The sequence below is a fragment of the Cryptomeria japonica genome, chromosome 2, assembly GCF_030272615.1.
Source record: "Cryptomeria japonica chromosome 2, Sugi_1.0, whole genome shotgun sequence".
Classification (NCBI taxonomy): Eukaryota; Viridiplantae; Streptophyta; class Pinopsida; order Cupressales; family Cupressaceae; genus Cryptomeria; species Cryptomeria japonica.
This window is the reverse complement of record NC_081406.1, coordinates 604,643,889-604,653,569: the sequence shown is the minus strand read 5'-3', so window position 1 is coordinate 604,653,569 and position 9,681 is coordinate 604,643,889. Positions and strand designations below refer to the sequence as shown.

The window sequence follows — 9,681 nt, the reverse complement described above, 5'->3', positions numbered from 1 at the left end:
GGGAGATGTATGTGGCTGGAGTGGACCTATCTTCTATTGAGGTGGAGCTTGATGTTTTTGATGTTTCTTGGAAATTCTTTTGGGGGTTGTTGGAGCCCCTTTTCTTGGTTGTAAGGATGTTGTTGTTGATATTATTGCTATATTTTGTGGGTCTTCTATAGAGGTGGAGAGATATTTGGGCAAGTTTCTCTCAGTATAGCATATTCTAAAGCACGTGGTTATGGGAGCCATGATAAAACCCATGGTGGTTGGGAGAGCCCAGAAAAACTCCATGTTTTCTCGAAGGGTTGTTTATGGCATAATTTTTTACTTCTGGAGAATAGAGGATGGTCTTATTTTTGTTTCTCCTTCTCTTTCCCCTATCGAGGTGGGGATCTTGGAGAATATTATGTGTGTTTCTCTATTCAGTCCCAAGAACAAGGTCAAGGGAGCCTTTCAAAACCCCATTTTTTTAGTTTTTGGGAGCCTTTTAAACCCACTTTTTTGGTTGAGGGATTCTATAAAAACCCTTGGTTTTTTGTTTTTTTCATGGACAAACTAGATGCAGACAGTTTTCAAGGGCCCAGTCTGGTCAATTTGTGTTTTGGGTTAGGCTCAAGTTTTGTTGTTGATGAGCTGGAGACTCTATTATAGGTTAAGGGAGCCTAGGAAAACCCTGATGTTTGGCTGGGGGTGCCAGTTAAACCCTTGTTTTCTTTGTCTTTGATTTATAAGGTGGTTTAGATTTGTTGTTGTTGCCATCCTAGTTTGTATTGTCCTTCATTTGTGATTGGTTGGCGCTTGTTTTGTTTTGGTTGCTCGTCTTCCAGCCTCTGGTGCCACAAGAGTTGTTATTTTTATTCCTTCTTGTTTGACTATGACTTTGCTGCTATTTAGTTTGGTTGTAACTGTTTGCAACGTCCCTTTGTTGGTTCTGGATCCGTGATAAATCTGAGGGTTTCAAGTTCCTTCAAAACCCATTGTACATCATTTTTGGTCCCCTCAAAACCTGTTTACCCTAATCAAAAACTAGCTAGCGTTCTGTACAAGTTTCCTCATTTCAATCTTTGAGGATAATTTTTTCTCATATCATAGGAGAGGAAATATTACAAACTTCATTTTACTATATGTAATTTATATCAACTAATATTAGTAAGGTGCACATGCTTTGTCAGTAACCCGTAGGTAATTCTAAATAATATGTAGATGCATATAATTTATAGGTTTTATCACTTGTTAGTTAGAATAAATTATTCATCCCACATTTATAAGTAGACTCTTTATAATATAATAATATTGTAAGTGGAGGGAACCGTAGAAAGTTGCATTCATAATATAATCTATATCTGGATATTTCTTTCTCTAAGTGGCACTGTGAAGATAATAAAAATTACTATATTTCTTTGTATTCTATGCATTTATGTTTGCATCATCCTACTTTCCTATTAGGTTCATTATAAGTTAGACTCAGTACTCGAGCCTTTTCTCCCTTTACAAATACATATCCCTATACACCTAGTCCTATCAAATCCATTTACAAACACATTTTTACAATAGTCTTAATAATCCACTTATTCATTACACTTGCATATGCACCTACCTCTATTTAGTTGTTTGCCACATAGATTTTATCATTATTCCATTTAAGATCAAGTTTTTTGTCATAAACATGCTCATTTCCAATTTAAAATTTAGAATTTAAAATTTAAAAATCAAAGTTGACAACCTATCCCTCTTTACCCTTCCACCTAAAGTAGACTAATTGCATGCTTAGATTAGTGTTATATGCTAGTATTTTAAGATATTCAACACATTTACTCTAATCATCTAAGAATCAACAAAGAATAATCTACAGGTTATAAATAAATCATTCTAGAGAACAATTAATAGTGACAAATTTCTATTTGGTTCAATAAAAAGAAAAAAATATATATACTTAGGTTCTTCCCTATTATTTTCATCATTGTTTCATTTTTGAGGATTAGATTAGACAATAATTCTTTGTGATGTAACAACAATGCTTTAAGATATTTGAAATATTGCTAGTCTGCAAACTTTCAAATATAGAAGAGAATGTCACATATCATATCAAGCGAATTTGTATAGAGAAAAAAATTACAGATTTCTACATTGATTTAAAAACTAAAGCATAGATTTACAATGAAAAATTATCCTCCATTTCATGAACTTTTTCTCTAATATAAATCCAACATAGAATTTCAAGTAGTTCATTAAAAAAAAAAGCTCTATTTCCAAATTTTGCATCAAATCATTTCTAAAATCTCATCTATTTACTAACAATTATAATTATCAAACTCAATATTAATTTCTTCTACATTCAACTCCCTGACTTAACATTTAAATATTCAAGTCTCTTATCTTTATAATCACTTTAAATTGATTTACAATGAACCATTGTTCCTAGATTAACCCTTAAGAAACTATTTCTTTTTCTTTTTCAAAAGTTAAGGATTATTTTAAATTAAGCGATAAGACCACCTTTGTTTTTATAGGAAACAAGTTGGAATACATAGATGTCACCATCTCTATCTTTATATAGTGGATTACACCCATTTGAGAAAGCATACTTTTAAGCCACAAGTCACCTTCGACTAAGCAGCCGTGTGTAAGGCGATCTGATTTGTCAAACTCATCTATAGGTCAAACTTGACCAGAATGTACATCCAAGAGTTTGAACCTTAGTTGAGGATCTCATATCACATACCATCATCTTTACCAATTGTACTCAATCGATTGAAACAGATGGCTTAAATCACACACACTAAGCTTCGACTTCTAGACTTAAAAGTGTTACACTCAAGATTGACTGACATTCTCTAGACTTAATATGTTGCTTAGTGTGTAGGGTTTAAAGCTGACCCAATTGAAACACTTTTCAACCCACCATGAAATACTAGAATTAGTATATATAATGTTGTAGTAAAGCACAATATCAGTTTGCAACGTGTAAAACAGAAATTTACAAGAGATTGCCTGATCTTGAAATTTATGTACTTGTATGCAACTAGCATACAATTATTCCTATTGGTCCCAATCTCCGGTGTCGCAGGGGGAGCAGTCATCTTGTGGGCAAGGAGAACAACCTTCTTGTTTGATGGCGTTGATCTGAACTCCACTGTCGTTAACAGAGCCTACTTTCCAATTAGCAGGGAGCACAGGTCCCTTGGCCCACACCCAACAACCATCGTATCCGCTCGTAACAACCAGCCGTAAAGATAGAGGCCCCATTGGAGGTTGCTGCATACTCCACACTGCCCCATGGTTGGGCGTCATGTATTTCCAATTCGAAGATCCAGCCTGCACTTTGCAAATTTACCTCATTACCTACTCATCTCTAACTTTTAGGTTTGAAGACAGTAATAAGTATGTCATGTCTGTCTCTAACCTGAGCAACATCCACGAGAACGATATCTGTCTGGCCTCCTTGGTACAGAAATTGCACGGCAAGAAAGTATGGGTAATTACTGATCTTGTCTATTTTCACCGTCATGTTCTGCCCTGGGTACTCACATGGTATTCTGTCAAGAAATTATGAAAGAAAAGATTCTTGTCAAATGATCCATTTGCCTTCAAATCGATAAAAAGAGATTACTTTATAACTCTTTATCGATATTTTATAACTCTGGTAGGGGCAGGCTTCTGCCAAAACAAAATTGGAGTAAAATTGAAACACTCTTTTGTTTGTTTGGCCAAATGGTGAAAATTCAAAACAAAACATGATTTAATGCCAATTAGTAACCTTTTGTACTCGATATCCACAATGCCCATCTTCAGAAGCTTAGAAGATTTTGTGGGTTGCGCCATCTTTGAGAAGGTGCGACTGGGCAGCACAAATCCGTCTGATTGTTTTGGGTGAAGTCTGAAACCACAACTTTTATCCCTGACTTGCGCAAATCTCAGTGCATCTTATCTGAAAAGATAAAAGTTTTATCACAGCTTTTTATGACGGTTCATAGAATGTGATTCGAAATATTAATACAAATAAATGATATACAATTACACAGCATAATATTTACATCTTAGACTTATTCATAATCTAAAACAGAAGTAAAAAGCAAAAGAAATTATGAGTGATTGGTTCATACCTGATAGCAGCCACCACATCCAACCCCTTCCCTGTATATTTTGGCGCTCGCTGCGGCCACATCTCCATTGTTCACGGTTGATGCAAAGGACTCGTACCCACATGCTCCGACTGTAATTTACAATAGAGTTATCATTCAGATCTAAGAATAAGCTACTCTACCAAGAAAAGAGATTTAAGGGTTTATGCAGTGTATAGTTACCATTGACAGCCTCGGAGGAAGAGTAATAGGATACTTTTGATTTGTGAAGATAACGATCACAGCAGAAGACTGGGTGGAAGATGAACATTAATATCCATCCTGCGCAACACACAGTTTTCAACTCCATTGTTATGTTTCTCTGATGGAAAGTAGGGAAATCATACAAGGCTTTATAGGGAAATAGAATGCAAGAAAGACATGTGAAAGGCAAGCAAATCTGATTTAATCTCAGGAAACAAATATCTGCTCGCCAAGTAAAATCCTACATCCTTTTACACTTCACCGACCGTATAGAGGTGCTTCGGCACGATAAGAATAAGAATACAATAAAAGCAAATATACCCAACCAGTATCTCTAACTGTGCTTCGGCACGATCAGAATATAATAAAAAGCCATTTGACATTTTAATACGATCACTACACCAACGGCCGACGAACAGTCAACTCAGTTATAATATTACGGATTTGAACGCGTGCTGTAAGCTACCATAGATGCACTCAGTGCGATACATATATATTTAAATAGTGCCAATTGGTGATGGACATCGAACGGATTCTGCACAAACTTTCCACCCTGTGTTTTGTGTTGGAATGTGAAGTTCAAATTGGGCTCTTAGCTTGCAGTGGTTGAGTCATTTTGGATTCCCATCTAGCAGTGGTTGAGTCATCATGGCCTTCTTAGCTAGCAGTGGTTGCATCATCATGGATTACTCTCTATAAATAGTAATTTCGACATGTGTTTTACATGTACTTGTGCGAGTCATACTTACTATAGTTAGTAAGTTGTCTTCAATTAGGACTCTGCAACTTGGTTGTTTTATTCTCCTCGAAGTCATGTTTTGATTTACAATTTTGAGATTGTTGTAACTCTGTAATTCCCGAGAACCTGTGGTTTTTTACTGGTATATTTTGACCAGGTTTTTCCATGTAAATTTGAGTGTTATGCAACTTTGTTCTTCTCTGCAATTTTATACACTTGTTATTTTTCTTACATTTTGTTTATTTTATAATCTTTCATTTTGGAGACTTGTTTACATCATCTTAGATGCAAAATTGATAGATGGATGGTCTTCAAGAAAGATTGGGAAAAAAAACTTGTATTTTTTATAGCAACAGTATCATCCAAGCTCAAAAGACAAATAAGATGTGACAATAGGAGCATCACAGCTATCATCAAATGGGAGAGATACACCCTCAAATGTGTCTCCCAAATCGAAAATATGAGACTCCATAAATATTGAAGCAATGTTTTTCAAATATGAATCTCAATTATGAAGACAAATAGATGAATTATCCTACTTAATAGGAATAAGAGTTTCAATCAATGAAGGTACAACACTTGTCTCTGCAAGTGGAGAAGGAGCAACTTGAGATTTAAATGCACACTTAAGAAAGAGTTGAAAATAATTATGTGAGAAATTAGGACACATTCATGGCCATGTTGATTGCTCCCATTATATTTACACCTACATCCCTTATACATGATTCACTCCTTAAAATGATCTCAAAAAGAAATACAAAAATGGAAACCCTCAATACTAATAGAGACTAGATTTGCATGTAGCGCAAAAGGAAAAAAATGATATTTCTAAGTACCTGATAAAAACTCTACAAAAAAAGGACATGAGAATTGAATAGGTTACTCTGAGAGCTTTCTAACAATGTGCGGAAGTAAAAAAATAGAGTCTAGTTGTCCAAGATATGGAAGCGCAAAATTGAAGGCTGACTTTCGAGGCCTGGTACAAAAAATTGTGTAGAATCTAATCAAACCACTTAGAGAATCAGATCAGCACCAAATCATCTTTCTGATGATATCTCATTTGCTCAATTTTGACTTTTTATGACAAATTTATGGGCAAGAAACCGACTACATGTCAACTAAGGCTTGGAAAGCTTGAAGGGTTCCCAAAAATAGAAAATTTCTCAAAATAGCAACTTTTTAAAAGTAGAAATTTTCTAAAAATAGAAATTCTCCAAAAATAGAAACTTTTTGAAAATAGAAACTTTCCAAAATAAATGACTTGTCAAAAACAAAAACTTTCTGAAAATAAAAACTTTTCAAAAAAAAAATGCAAAGAATTCCTCGATCTCCGATTTCGACAAATTGACAGGCGATTTTTGGGTTTTTTGAGCCTTCAGAGTGCGATGGTGACCTCTTATTTTCTCCAAATTTGCCCATATTTTTAATATACCCTTATTTTTTGCCTCAATTTATGTGCCCTCAACTAATTTGACCCAATTGATCCAATTATGATGACACAATAGTTGATCTATTACTTTTGGATGCTACAAATGTGATGGCAGTGCATTGAAAATTCACCTCATGTTGAATCCCTCAAGCATGTAGATATAAACTTGACAAAAACTCTTTGGTACCATATATAAGTTGACAATCAACCACAAGAGCCAAGATTGATTTGCAAACAAAACGCCTATCACACAAAAGAGATCAAGCAAAGATTGTATTCTCTATAACAACCAAAGAATTATGTATTATTGAAAAATTGATATTAGAGATAAAATATTAGAGGTACAATTACAATGAATGAATGAATCCTTATAGAGGATGAATGAAACCCTGGGTGCAAAACCTAATGCTAAAATTAGGAGAACTAAAGCAATGCAAAGTAGGAGCTAAATTAAGTTCAACTACATCTAGAAAAGAAAAATCTAGATAACAAAAAAGCACCCAAGTTTAGCTTAAGTGAAAAAACAATTAAAGGATCTAATTAGTAAATAATTAGATAATTGTCCTAAAATTACTCCAACAAAAAAAAACATATCATCAATTCAACTTATTGGTGAGTAAAATATTTTCACAAAGGGATCCTCTAGTTTTTAAAGACATGATATTACTACCAAGTAGTTCCACCATAATAATGGAATAATATAAAGATGTGATAAATCACCTTCCCTCAAATGTCATTAACCATCACTAAGAATCCAGCTAAAAATAGAAATTTTTGTTCAAAGACCTCTAATAAAATCTAAACTTGATCGTTGATGACATCTATTCTTCAAATTCTAGTTAAACTTATCATAGGCCTTCTAGATATAATTATTTTTAGAAGAATTCCTTTCCTCTTGTTGGCCTAAAAGGAGTGAATCAACTCATGCATCATGACTATATTTTTGGTGACATATTGACCTTGCATAAAAACTTCCTTGCTCCTCTAAGATAGGAGCAGAAGGAGAGTTTTTAATCTAAGGTTCATATAACCAAGGGACTCCACAATAATGAGTCCCAAACTTGGGACATCACATTTTTTAACTTATATGGAGGTTGAAAAGTTGAAAACACCTTCATTCGAACATATATGATAAAGTACCTTCATTCAAAAGTTGAAAACCTTCGAATGAAGGTAATTTCAAAAAATGAAAAAAAGAGACCTACATTTGAAGTTACCTTTTTATTCCTTTTATGGAAACTACTGAAAATGGGGGGAAAATGGACCTTTGTTTCTCATTCCATTTACAAAGAGAAGTTCTGGAGATTCCTATTAGATGGGCATGCCACAGTATTCATCTTCGAGCTGTCTCATGGTTACACAGGGGGAAGAACCAATGCTGAGAGAACTCCATTTGTGAATGCCCTTGATGCTCTCATGGAGGAAATCAGGGGCAATGGCCACTAGGTGAGACAACAAATGATCCAATCTTCCAGGATGTTGGATGATCGCTGACTCGTTTGGATGGAAGGAGCTGTAGGATGGATCGCCTAGATTTAAACTAGGCTTACACCATGGGCAAGACTTTTTTTTTTGGAAAACTGATGTTATTAATCTGACATATATGTTGTGTAGAAAACTTGATAGACATAGCATGTACAAGTTGATATTATTTTGCACAGTTATGACGTATTGATAAACCAGTTACACCCAATTTTGTACTACAGTTTATTCACTATATCAATACAAAAAAACTGCCATAAGAGGAATAAAAAGGAGCTTCAAAGGAAGGTCTCTTTTTTCCACTTTGGAAATTATTTTTGTTGAAAGGGTTTTTTTCCTTTCCCTTTTTGTGGGAATGGCATACCTTCACACCCTTCAATTGGCTCGCCATTTTCACTCTACCCAAAAAGTTCCTTAGAAATTTATATTTCAAACCTCTAGTTGAAAATTTAAATGGAATGAACTTGAAAAGATAATTTACAAGATTGTAGACCTTTAATTGAGCTTTCCAAAAAATATAAGTTTTAATATATTTTTACTTTATTATATATTATTTTCTATTTTTTACTAAAAATAGGCATTTCATTGAACATCAAGTTTTTTGTTCTAAACAAGTGGAAAAATAGTAAAATAGTAAGAAAAGAATTGAAAATGTCTACAATTTAGGTATTAGTGTCCTAGTTTCAACAAAAAAAATTATATTTTGATATACAAAAAAACATTAATCTTTACTAAATACACTTATGTCCAAATTATAATTACTTTGACTTTGAAAATTGATTTTAAAAAATATGCACCTAAATAATAAAAAATATTCATGCCCTAGATATTGGTGTTACAAATCTATATTTTAAAAATTATAATTTTATGCTCTCTATTGAAAAAGTTACGTGCTATGATATAAATGTCATTTTAAAAAAATGTTGTTTACTATAAAAATTGAAGTTACTAAAAGATACATTTAAAAATCATAATTTATTATTAGTTTTTTAATAATTTATATTTAAAATCTATAGATAAAATCTCACAAATCACTAGCTCGTGTCATCTTCAAATTCTTAATGGTAAATAGCTGCCATAAGTATTAGAAAGTGAGAATTTATTTAAAAATATTAATTTCAATGTTTGACTTTGGTTAAAAGTGGAACTCATTATTGTAGGATCACTTAACTTTAGCATTTATTTTTTTAATATTATTGCACAAGGCAATCAATATAAATTCTTCAATATTTGATCACTTCCTTCTTCTTGGGAATAAGGATAAGGAAAGAGAAAATGAAGAATTTAAAATGGATAAATAAATTTGAGATTCTTAGATAACTTTCAAAATATCATGCACTAAGATTCCCTGAATCTTTGGGCCAAGGAACCTTGGCCATACCAAAGAGATAAACCCAAACCTCTTATTTAGAGATATCTTTAATGAGAATTTCATTTCTTATTTGGCTAATCAAGGAGGGGAATTGGCCAACAAATAGATCCTACTTGTTCATACTTCCCTCATTATCCATAAAAATAATTTTACCCTAGAAGGAAGCCAAGGAATATTTGAGGGTCCCAAATGAGACTTCCTTCTGCCAATTAAATTGTATAAACATGATTCATCTATCTCCTGGTTTTATAGGCTAGAACAAAAATCTTAGTGTTCTTGGCTCCCTCTTGAAGTCATTTAATAATAGATATCTACTTCTAAAAGCCCTCTTTTCATTTATAAATAGTGTGAT

At 33.3% G+C, this 9,681-nt stretch overlaps 1 pseudogene; it reads right to left on the bottom strand.

The window, feature by feature from the left end:
• Nucleotides 1-2,655: 2,655 nt before the first annotated feature.
• On the bottom strand, nucleotides 2,656-8,348 carry LOC131043856 (expansin-like A1; annotated as a pseudogene).
• Nucleotides 8,349-9,681: the final 1,333 nt, after the last annotated feature.